The following is a 12474-nucleotide window of genomic DNA, read 5'->3' as shown; positions in this document are numbered from 1 at the left end:
CACCATGCCCAGATAATTTAAACAATTTTTTTTTTTTTTTTTTTGTAGAGACAGGGGTCTCTCTATGTTGCCCAAGCTGGTCTTGAACTCCTGGGCTCAAGTGATCCTCCTGCCTCGGTATCCCAGATTGCTGGGATTACAGGCGTGAGCTATTGTGCCTGGCCATTTAAAAATATATTACACAAAATAAACATGATGGTATTATAAAACTTGTGATTTCTCAGCTGTTAATGTTTAGACTAATAGTCCCTAAATTTATTTAGGCAGCAAAAAGTGCATTGATTAAAAAACTTAATTTCATAGGAGGTAGGGAGATATTGCAAAAATGCTGTGAGTGGTTCATGGATGGATAAGCAGTTTGGGAAAACACTGCTGTTTGCAGCCTGTGGCTCCTTCAACCTGTAGTGGCATGGCGGGAGATCTAGGTCAACATTTATCTGCATTCCTAATAACTCTGTGACTTTGGGTAAAATACGAATAATGGCCTTGAGAAGCCCCATCTTCCTCAGCAGTAAAAATGGGAACAGTAATAAATATCTCACAGAACTTATGTGGGAATTGAGTTATTTTCCTTCAGCCTTGAAATATCAAAAGCTTAGTTATCTGAACCAACTCTGCTGAGTGTGGGGGTGGGGGTGGGCTCCTGGCAGCTGAGTTGATGTACAAAAGAACATTTTGTAATCATTGGCCTCAAATGTGGGTTGCCAGTGATAAATATATAGGGCTGAGCAATATGGGAAGTGAATTGTGGTAAAGTGGTAGGAACTGATGCAAAGAACCTCTGATGAATCACAGCTGAAGTCAACTTTCTATTATTTCTGGGTCTTATCATGCATTTAATGAGTTACAATGTCCTTCATTTCTCTTTTCAATATGATCATGTCACAGTTCATAAAAGTGAGGGAAAGAACTCTAGATGCAATCTGACTTCTATCTTAGATGTAGGAAAACCTTTGTGAATTCAATGTTAATTTCTAGGAATGCTCTAGGATGGTTTACTAAGCAGATGATATGTGAGCACTTAAAGGAGAATATTTTGATAATCAGGAGTTGCATGGATTTTCTGGGATTCAGAATTACTTTGACCACTCAAAGTACTTGTCTGAAACCAGCAATATAAAATGGAGAGGGAATAATAGAGGTAAAATCTATTGTTCGCTAGCAAATGGGTGGGCACTGTGTTAAATGTTATCTCATTTAATCAGTGCTGAAACTCCTGAGTGTAGATATTGCTATTAAAATGCTTTTTTTTTTTTTTTTTTGAGATGAAGTCTGACTCTGTCGCCCAGGCTAGAGGGCAGTGGCATAATCTTGGCTCACTGCAACCTCCACCTCCTGGGTTCCAGCAATTCTCCTGTCTCAGCCTCCTGAGTAGCTGGGATTACAGGCACCTGCCACCACGCCCGGCTAATTTTTGTATTTTTAGTAGAGATGGGGTTTCACCATGTTGGCCAGGCTGGTCTTGAACTCCTGACCTCAGGTGATCCACCCACCTCGGCCTCCCAAAGTGCTGGAATTACAGGCGTGAGCCACTGCACCCGGCTAATATTACTATTAAAATTCTTATTTTACAGATGGGGAAACTGACTTGATGAAGTTAAGTGACTTGTCCCAGATTTTGTAAATAGAGATTAAATAATTCATTCAAGATCACTGAACAAGGTAGTCTATCCCTAGAGCGGGCACACTTTTCTCTTTTTTTTTTTTTTGGACAAGGTCTCACTCTGTCACCCAGACTGGAGTGCAGTGGCATGATCATGGCTCACTATAGCCTTGACCTCTCAGGCTCAAGCAGATCCTCCCACCTCAGCCTCCCAAGTAACTGGGAGCTGGGACTACAGGTGCACGCCACAACACCTGGCAAATATTTAAAATTTTTGTAGACATAGAGTCTCCCTATGCTGCCCGGGCTGCCCTCGAACCCCTGGGCTCAAGTGGTGCTCCTGTCTCGGCCTCCCAAAATTCTGGGATTACAGGTGTGAGCCACTGCACCCAGTCTGGAATTTTTGTTCTTTTTTTTTTTTTTTTTTTTTTGAGATGGAGTCTTGCTCTGTCCCCCAGGCTGGAGTGCAGTGGTGCAATCTTAGCTCACTAAAACCTCCGCCTCCTAGGTTCAAGCAATTCTTCCGGCCTCGGCCTCCCTAGTAGCTGGGATTAGAGGCGTGTACACCACGCCTGGCTAATTTTTGTATTTTTTAGTAGAGAAGGGGTTTTGCCATGTTGGTCAGGCCAATCTTGAACTCTTGACTTCTGGTAATCAACCAGCCTTGGCCTCCCAAAGTGCTGGGATTACAGGCGTGAGCCAGGCGTGAGCCACCAAGCCCAGCTGAGCTTTTGTTCTTAACCTCTGTATTGTGCTATGTGAAAGCTTAAAAAATGTATAGACCAGGAGAAGTGGCTCCTGCCTGTAATCCCAGCACTTGGGGAGGCCAAGGCAGGTGGATTGCTTGAGTTCAGGAGTTTGAGACTGGCCTGGGCAACATGACAAAACCCTATCTCTACCAAAAAACCTCCCCAAACCAGAAAACAAAACAAAAATTAGCTAAGTATGGTGGCATGCTCCTGTGGTCCTAGCTACTCAGAGGCTGTGGTGGGAGGATCGCTTGAGTCTAGGAGGTCGAAAGACTGTCAAAAAAAAAAAAAAAAAAAAAAGTAGAAACACAGGAAGGGGAAGAAGGTTACTAAATGGTACAAGAAAAAGAACTTGGTCTTTTGTGTCAGGCAGGTCTTATTACAACTTTGGCTGGCTCTGCCATTTAGCAGTTAGTTGACCTAAGGCAAAGTACTTAAACTCTACAAATCTCAGATTTCTCATCTGTAAAGTGAATGCAGTAGTATGTACCCCATAGAATTCCTGGGAGGATTAAGTATGATGAAATATATCCATACAATGAGGGTTCATGGGATATGGCCAGCATTGTACCAAGTATTTTACTGGTTTTATTTTATTTTTGAGACAGGGTCTTGCTCTGTCACCCAGGCTGGAGTGCAGTGACCTGAACATCGGTGACTGCAGCCTCGACCTCTTGAACTCAAGCAATCCTCCCACCTCAGCCTCCCAAGTAGCTGAGACTACAGGCATGTGCCACCATGCCCAGCTAATTTTTTTGCTTTTTTTGTAAAGATGGGGTCTTGCTATATTGCCCAAGCTGTTCTCGAACTCCTGGGCTCAAGTGATCCTCCCACCTCGGCCTCACAAGTGCTGGGATTACAGGTATGAGCTACCACACCCAGCCCTGTACAGAGTATTTTAATTGAGGCAATTTACTTAATCTTTACAACAATGCTTTGAGGCAGGTATGCTCATCATTCCTATTTTACAGATGAGAAAACTAAGATTTAGAGGATTAAGTGACTTGTCCATGGTTACACAGTCAGCACATGGTAGAGCAGGAATTCAAACTCAGGAAGTATGAATCCAGAGTATAAGCTCTCATCTACTTTTAGTGTGTTACCTTCCTGTGTGAAAAAGACTTGGAAGTTGGAGTTATATACAAGCTTGATAGGATTCTACAAGTATGGCAGCTTGCAAAAAGCCCTCAATTCAGATTTAGGGTACATTTATACAAAAATGGCATCCAGTGCATACATTCTGTGCTGTTTTGGTTGCATCTGCAGTATTGTGTTCAAATTTGTATGATACCTTTTATTTTTTACATTTTTCTGAGACGGAGTTTCACTCTTGTTGACCAGGCTGGAGTGCAATGGCACAATTTTGACTCACTGCAACCTCTGCATCCTGGGTTCAAGCGATTCTACTGCCTCAGCCTCCCTAGTAGTGGGATTACAGGCGCCCACCACCACGCCTGGCTAATTTTTTGTATTTTTAGCAGAGACGAGGTTTCACTATGTTGGCCAGGCTGATCTCAAACTCCTGACCTCAGGTAATCCACCTGCCTTGGCCTCCCAAAGTACTGGGATTACAGGTGTGAGCCACCGTGCCCAGCCCGGATGATACCTTTTTCTTTTTTTTTTTTTTTGAGACGGAGTCTTGCTCTGTCACCCAGGCTGGAGTGCAGTGGCCCGATCTCAGCTCACTGCAAGCTCCGCCTCCCAGGTTCATGCCATTCTCGTGCCTCAGCCTCCTGTGTAGCTGGGACTACAGGCGCCTGCCACCTTGCCCGGCTAGTTTTTTGTATTTTTTAGTAGAGACGGGGTCTCGCCATGTTAGCCAGGATGGTCTGGATTTCCTGACCTCGTGATCTGCCTGTCTTGGCCTCCCAAAGTACTGGGATTACCGGTGTGAGCCACTGCGCCCGGCCTCGGATGATACCTTTCAACAGAGATACTGACAAAATGGAAATAACTATGATGATGAGAGAAATAATCTCAAGAGAGAAACAGCTGAAAATGTTTTGGTTTCATGAAGGCATGCAAGGGGTCAGAGAGGTAGATGTCTTTGGGAAAGGCTGTCCAGATAGGTTGACAGTACCTTGAGTCCTCGCTGTTTTCAGTCTTGCAGGTGCAAGGATTTCACTTTATCAGTTAATTAATATTCAGAGTTGATCATACTATACTCTTGGCAACTGACTCACTCTAACCAAACTTATAAGAGACCGTTGCATATACAAGAATGCCAATTAATTAACTTAAAATTAGGAACATAAGCACCAAACAGATTTTATACATGTATTTGCTGATCAGAGCATCTTGTTTTTCTAGGAGTTTTATCTTCTATCAGCAAATATATATAAAAACTGTGGGCCGGGCACAGTGGCTCACGCCTGTAATCCCAGTACTTTGGGAGGCTGAGGCGGGTGGATCACCAGAGGTCAGGAGTTCGAGACCAGCCTGGCCAACATGGTGAAACCCCGTCTCTACTAAAAATACAAAACTTAGCTGGGTATGGCGGCAGATGCCTATAATCCTAGCCAGGAGGTGGGCAAAGGTTGCAGTGAGCCGAGATCACACCACTGCGCTCCTTGCTGGGCAACAGAGTGAGACTCCATCTGAAAAAAGAAAAAAACAAAACAAAACCCAAAAACTGTGGTAGGCTAAAAGTTGTTAGCTTGCAGGTAGGGTAAAACTGCAGACTCGTCTCAATTTCTGATTTAAAGTCATGATCAAAAATTGGTATCTCATATTTCATTCACTGATTTTATTAACTTGATTTATTTCTCATTATTTTATTAATTTGTTTTATTCATATGAACATTTTATATGTGGTTTTGAACATTTGTATCTTGTCAAATCTGCAGTATAAACAAATATAAACAAATCTGCAAATTGTTTATATTCTTTACCCATTTTTTAACTGGGTTATTTTATGTTTTTTATTTATTTTATTTTATTTTATTTTTGAGACGGAGTCTTGCTTTGTCACCCAGGCTGGAGTGCAGTGGCGTGATCTCAGCTCACTGCAAACTCCGCCTCCCGGGTTCACACCATTCTCCTGCCTCAGCCTCCCCAGTAGCTGGGACTACAGGTGCTCACCACCACGCCCAGTTAATTTTTTGTATTTTTAGTAGAGACAGGGTTTCACCGTGTTAGCCAAGATGGTCTCGATCTCCTGACCTCGTGATCCTCCTGTCTTGGCCTCCCAAAGTGCTGGGATTACTGTGCCCGGCCGGGTTATTTTTAATTGAATAGTAGATTTCTACTTGGTTGTTTTTTATTGATCAGTATGTTCTTTTTTTTCCTTTGAGACAGAGTCCCGCTCTGTTGCCCAGGCTGGAGTGCAGTGGAGCAATTTTAGCTCACTGCAGCCTCTGCCTCCCGGATTCAAGCAATTCTCCTGCCTCAGCCTCCCGAGTAACTGGGACTACAGGTGTGCACCACTGCACCCAGCTAATTTTTTTGTATTTTTAGTAGAGACAGGGTTTCGCCATGTTGGCCAGGTGGTCTCGAACTCCTGACCTCAGGTGATCTGCCTGCCTCAACTTCCCAAAGTGCTGGGATTACAGGTATGAGCCATGTGCCTGGCCTGATCAATAGGTTCTTTATATAAACATATATCTAAAATATTCAGCTAAATTTAGATAATTCAGATAAAATGTTAAATATATTATATGTATAAACAATAAAATAGGCCGGGTGTGGTGGCTCACGCCTGTAATCCCAGCACTTTGGGAGGCCAAGGCAGGTGGATCACCTGAAGGCAGGAGTTCAAGACCAGCCTGGCCAACATGGTGAAACCCCATCTCTACTAAAAATACAAAAATTAGCTGGGCGTGGTGGCGCGTGCCTGTAATCACAGCTACTTGGGAGGCTGAAGCGGGAGAATTACTTGAACCTAGGAGTCAGAGATTGCAGTGAACCGAGATCGCGCCATTGCACTCCAGTCTGGGCAACAAGAGCAAAACTCCATCTCCATAATTAAAATAAAAAAATAAAAAATAAAGTGAGGTATACATTTTTGTTATACCAGTTGCAAATATTTTATGTAGTAATTCAGTTACTTCTCGACTTTATGTACCTTCTGTCATCCGTGAATGAATTTGGCTCTCTGTTTTGTTAAGATAGCTTTCTCCCTCCAAGGTTTTAAATAAATTTTCCCATTTTTTCTGTTACTCTTTTTTTTTTTTTTTGAGACAGAGTTTGGCTCTTTCTGCCCAGGCTGCAGTGCAATGGCGCCATCTTGGCTCACCGCAACCTCTGCTTCCTGGGTTCAAGCGATTCTCCTGCTTCAGCCTCCCAAGTAGCTAGGATTACAGGCGCCTGTCACCACGCCCGGCTAATTTGTGTGTGTGTGTGTGTGTGTGTGTGTGTGTATTTTCAGTGGAGACGGGAGTTTCCTCATGTTGGCCAGGCTGGTCTTGATCTCCTGACCTCAAGTGATCCACCCGCCTCACCCTCCCAAAGTGCTAGGATTACAGGCGTAAGCCACTGCGCCCGGCCTTGGTTATTCTTCGAAAAACTACATTTTAAATACGAATGGAGGCGCTGCTCTGGGCCCAGCTCCGACTCGGCGCGAGTAGGAGGAGGAGCTGCGGTGGTGCTGCCGGTCCCCGGGCAGAGGAGGCGCGGGCGGCTCCGGGACCATGGAGCCTGGTGACGCGGCGCGCCCAGACCCGGGTCGGGTTGCCTAGGCGCTGCCGCGGCGGCAGATGCTGCTGCAGCTGCTGCTGGGTCGGGGACTTCGAGTCATGGCCTCGGCCTCGGCCTCCTCCTCTGGGAAGGAGGCGGAGGAGAGCCACCGGCCAGACAGTGTGAGCCTGCTCACCTTCGTCCTGCTGCTCACGCTCACCATCCTCACCATATGGCTCTTCAAGCACTGCCGGGTGCACTTACTGCATGAGACCGGGCTAGCCATGATCTGTGGGCTCATCGCTGGGATGATCCTGAGGTATGGTACCCCTTCCACCAGTGGCCGCAAATCATTCAACTGCACTCAGGAAGATCGGGCCTTCAGCACTTTAGTAGTGAATGTCAGAGGTAAGTTCTTCGAATACACTCTGAAAGGAGAGATCAGCCCTGGCAAGATCAACAGCATAGAGCAGAATGACATGCTATGGAAGGTAACATTCAACCCAGAGGTATTTTTCAACATTCTTCTGCCTCCAGTTATTTTCCATGCTGGATACAGCTTAAAGAGACACTTTTTTAGAAATCTCGGGTCACACCTTCTTGGGGACTGTTGTTTCATGCTTCCTTATTGGAAATCTCATGTATGGTATGGTGAAGCTCATGAAGATTATGGGACAGCTCTCAGATAAATTTTACTAGGCACATTGTCTCTTTTTAGGAGCAATCATCTCTGCCACTGACCCAGTGACTGTGCTGGCGATATTTAATGAATTGCATGCAGACATGGATCTTTATGTACTTCTGTTTGGAGAGAGCATCCTAAATGACGTTGTTGCCCTTGTACTTTCCTCATCTATTGTTGCCTACCAGTCAGCAGGACAGAACTTCAACTCACGCCTTTGATGCTGCTGCCTTTTTAAAGTCAGTTGGCATTTTTCTAGGCATATTTAGTGGCTGTTTTACCATGGGAGCTGTGACTGGTGTTGTGACTGCTTTAGTGACCAAGTTTACCAAACTGGACTGCTCCCCCCTGCCGGAGAGGGCGCTCTTCTTCCTCATGTCCTGGAGCACGTTTCTCTTGGCAGAAGCCTACGAATTTACAGGCGTTGTAGCTGTCCTTTTCTGTGGAATCACACAAGCTCATTACACCTACAACAATCTGTCGGTGGAATCAAGAAGTCAAACCAAGCAGCTCTTTGAGGTGTTACATTTCCTGGCAGAAAACTTCATCTTCTTCTGCATGGTCCTGGTGCTATTTACCTTCCAGAAGCGTGTTTTCAGCCCCATTTTCATCATTGGAGGTTTCGTTGCCGTCTTCCTGGGCAGAGCTGCCCATATCGACCTGCTCTCCCTCTTCCTCAACTTGGGCAGAAGGCATAAGATTGGCTGGAATTTCCAACACATGATGATGTTTTCAGGCCTCAGGAGCAATGGCCTTTGCGTTGGCCATCCGTGACACGGCATCCTATGCTCGCCACATGATGTTCACCACCATGCCTTTCATTGTGTTCTTCACCATCTGGATCATTGGAGGAGGCACGACACCCATGTTGTCATGGCTTAATATCAGAGTTGGCCTCGAGGAGCCCTCCAAAGAGGACCACAATGAACACCACTGGCAGTACTTCAGAGTTGGTGTTGACCCCGATCAAGATCCACCAGCCAACAACCACAGCTTTCAAGTCTTACAAGGGGACAGCCCAGATTCTGCCAGAGGAAACCAGACAAAACAGGAGAGTAGGTGGATATTCAGGCTGTGGTACAGCTTTGATCGTAATTACCTGAAGCCCATCCTCACACACAGCGGCTCCCTGCTAATCACCACTCTCCCGTCAGGTGTAGACACAGCGGCTCCCCGCTAACCACCACTCTCCCGCCTGGTGTAGACACAGCGGCTCCCCGCTAACCGCCACTCTCCCGCCTGGTGTAGACACAGCAGCTCTCCTAACCGCCACTCTCCCGCCTGGTGTAGACACAGCGGCTCTCCTAACCGCCACTCTCCCGCCTGGTGTAGCTTGCTAGCTCGATGTCTCACCAGTCATGGAGGTGTACGATAACCAAAAGCCACTGAGAGAGGGAAACTCTGATTTTATTCTGACCGAAGGCGACCTCACATTGACCTACGGGGACAGCACAGTGACTGCAAATCGCTCCTCAGGTTCCCACACTGCCTCCACGGGTCTGGAGGGCAGCTGGAGAATGAAGAGCAGCTCAGAGGAAGTGCTGGAGCGGGACCTGGGAATGGGAAACCAGAAGGTTTCGAGCCGGGGTGCCTACCTAGTGTTTCCTCTGGAAGATAATGTTTGACTTTCCCCCCAAACCCTGGCACGATGGAGGAGGCTCCCAAAGGGGTGAGGATAGCTTCAAGCCCTAGTGTTGCTTGAGGTGGGGCAGTGACTAGATTGAACTAACTTTTCTATTTTGTTGGGGTCTGAAGCTATTGTAACACTTAAAATTTAACTCACGATGCAGATGGTGAGGCAAAAGTGTCTCTAAATTCAGACAAACGTAGACCTATTTCTACTTTTTTTTTTCAGATAGTAGTGCGCTGATTCAGAGTTAAGCAAACAAAAAAATAGCATACTTTAATGGTCAGTATCTGAACAAGGCAGGGCAGGTGCTGTGTGGAGGGCTTCCTCTTACGAGAGGCTGCATGTCAGTACACAGTGGTGCAAGTCAAGCTGACCACAGAAATATCAAGTTAGGGGAGAACAGGCTGGAAGAAAGATCGAGAAGGAAGGCAATTGAGATTGGACCTCCAGAGATTATGGGAAATTGTTGTTAAATGGAACAGAAAACATGAAAAAATAATATGAGTGGAGGCTCTGGCAATGAAGGCTGTGTGACTGCAACCTCATATCAGGATTCCTGACTTTTATGCTACCTGTGTTTCTTCTAGACTGAAGATTTGAAAATACATCCACAAACATTTCAACATGTAAAAAAGAATTATAGTTCCTTCTCTGGAGATGTCCATAAAGAAGTAGTTATAATATGTTTAAAACCAGACCAGGCGCGGTGGCTCACACCTGTAATCCCAACACTTTGGGAGGTCGAGGCAGGCAGATCATCTGAGGTCAGGAGTTCGAGACCAGCCTGGCCAACATGGTGAAACCCCGTCTCTACTAAAAAATACAAAAATTAGCCGGGCGTCGTGGCAGGTGCCTTAATCCCAGCTACTTGGGAGGCAGAGGCAGGAGAATGGTTTGAACCTGGGAGGCTGAGGTTGCAGTGAGCCTAGATAAAGCCATTGCACTCAAACCTGGGAGACAAGAGCGAGACTTCTCTTAAATAAATAAATAAAATAAATAAAATTAAAAAATCAAAGGCAAATAGTGTTACACTGTTATTTTTTAGTTAATCTGAAGAAAGGAGGTATTTAGAAACTGATGATGGTATCACTGCAAAAAGCATTAAACTTTGAGAGCTACCATATGAGCTGACAGCCTAGGAAATAGTAAGACTGTGGGTTTAGAAATAACACCAAATTTTGTAGGATGCTATTATCTGAGGAAGGGAAGGCAGCAAGAAACCTTCAAGGCAACAGGCTAGAATTCAGAGGGAAAGAAATCTCTATGCAAAAAATTAACTGCAAAGAAATACAAGATAGTAGTCTCAAAACTGGGTAGAATTCCGAACTTTGAGCTGACAAATGCATGAGATTTCAGTGGCCGCATGAGGAATCAGAGGGGAGTCAATGGAACGTTAAGTATTTTCAACCCACTAGAAGGTCCTGTCTTCTGTAAGTTTAAGAATCCGAGTGTCTTTATGCCATTGAGTGCCATGCAGAGAAGGGTCATTTTCCCTTTATCTGGGGAGGCTGCTGCACCAGCTTTACATGTGGGTGTGATTTGAAAGTTAGGTTTTCAGTTTGGGTTCTTTCTGGATGAGCTGTTCTGTCCACCCACACCTGTAGTGCTGAAATACTGAAAGACCTTTCGGGAAAAGTTTGAGTTTCTCCCCATGTTTCTGTGCTTCAGCAGTAGCATTTTTTTTTGGCAACCCAATTTCTAAAAAGTGCTTTCAATAACGTGGGCATTTTCTTATTATGGCAGAAAAAATAGTGTCCCAGTCTAGTCCACCCATAATGAAATCAGCCATTTAATCTTCTCAATTAGCATGTTTAATGGTTAATTTTTAAATAAGACATTGCTTCACAACGTTTTTATTTTTTATTTTTATTTTTTTGAGATGGAGTCTTGCTCTGTCACCCAGGCTGGAGTATAGTGGTGCGACCTTGGCTCGCTGCAATCTCTGCACCCCTGGGTTCACGTGATTCTCCTGCCTCAGCCTCCCTAGTAGCTGGGATTGCAGGCACCTGCCACCATGCCTGGCTGATTTTGTATTTTCAGTAGAGATGGGGTTTTGCCATGTTGGCCAGGCTGGTCTCGATCTCCTGACTTCAGGTGATCCACCTGCCTTGGCCTCCCAAAGTGCTAGGATTACAGGCATGAGCCACCACACCCGGCCTGCTTCACAACTTTGTGTTCGAATTGATGTGTGCAAATCAGGAAAATATATATTTAATTAATTTGAGCCATATGAATTTGCTGATATTCAACCATTTTGTAAAAACAGGAGTGGCAATTTCATATGGTTCAATAAAATAAAATAAAATTGAGGCCGGGCACAGTGGCTTACACCCATAATCCCAACACTTTGGGAGGCCGAAGCAGGATGATCACTTGAGCTCAGGAGTTTGAGACAGACTGGGCAACATGGCAAAACCCTGTCTCTACAAAAATACAAAGATGAGACAGGCATGTTAGCACATACCTTTAGTTCAGTTCTAGGTACTTGGGAGGCTGAGGTGGGAGAATCGCTTGAACCCAAGAGGCAAAGGTTACAGTGAGCCAAGATCATGCCCCTGGAAACCAGTCTGGGCAAAAGAGTGAGAACCTGTCTCAAAAAACAAACAAACAAACAAACAAACAAACAGACAAATTTATTTTTATATATGGTATGAGAAAGGGATTTGTTTTGTTTTGTTTTTGAAATGGAGTCTTGCTTTGTTGCCCAGGCTGGAGTTCAGTGGCACCATCTTGGCTCACTGCAACCTCTGCTTCCTTTGTTCAAGTGATTCTCTTGTCTCAGCCTCCTGAGTAGCTGGAATTACAGGCACCGGCCACCATACCTGGCTATTTTTTGTATTTTTAGTAGAGACAGGGTTTCACCATGTTGGCCAGGTTGGTCTCAAACTCCTGAGCTCAGGTGTTCTGCCCCACTTGGCCTCCCAAAGTGCTGGGATCACAGGCATGAGCCACTGTGCCCAGTCTTAGAAAGGGATTTAATTTGTTTTTTTTCTTCCAAATGGATAGCTCCTTGTCCAACACTATCTATTAGTCTGTCATTTCCCAAGTAATTTAAATGTCTCCTTTAACACATACTAAGATTACACACACACACACAAATGGACACACACATATATATATATGTATATATATATATTTTTCTGTACTTTTTATTCTATTCATATTGATCTATTGGTCTATTTTTTCATGGTGCTAT

The 12474-nt window shown here is 44.9% G+C and overlaps 1 long non-coding RNA gene and 1 pseudogene across 3 annotated transcripts in view; both read left to right on the top strand.

Moving 5' to 3' along the window:
• LOC103876002 overlaps nt 1-12474 on the top strand; it is a 181535-nt gene that overhangs the window by 42428 nt on the left and 126633 nt on the right. The window lies entirely within an intron of this gene.
• Nucleotides 6777-10133, top strand: LOC101017288 (annotated as a pseudogene).

This window comes from Papio anubis, chromosome 9 (genome assembly GCF_008728515.1).
Source record: "Papio anubis isolate 15944 chromosome 9, Panubis1.0, whole genome shotgun sequence".
NCBI classification, from domain to species: Eukaryota; Metazoa; Chordata; class Mammalia; order Primates; family Cercopithecidae; genus Papio; species Papio anubis.
This window is presented reverse-complemented; position numbering and strand designations above follow the sequence as displayed.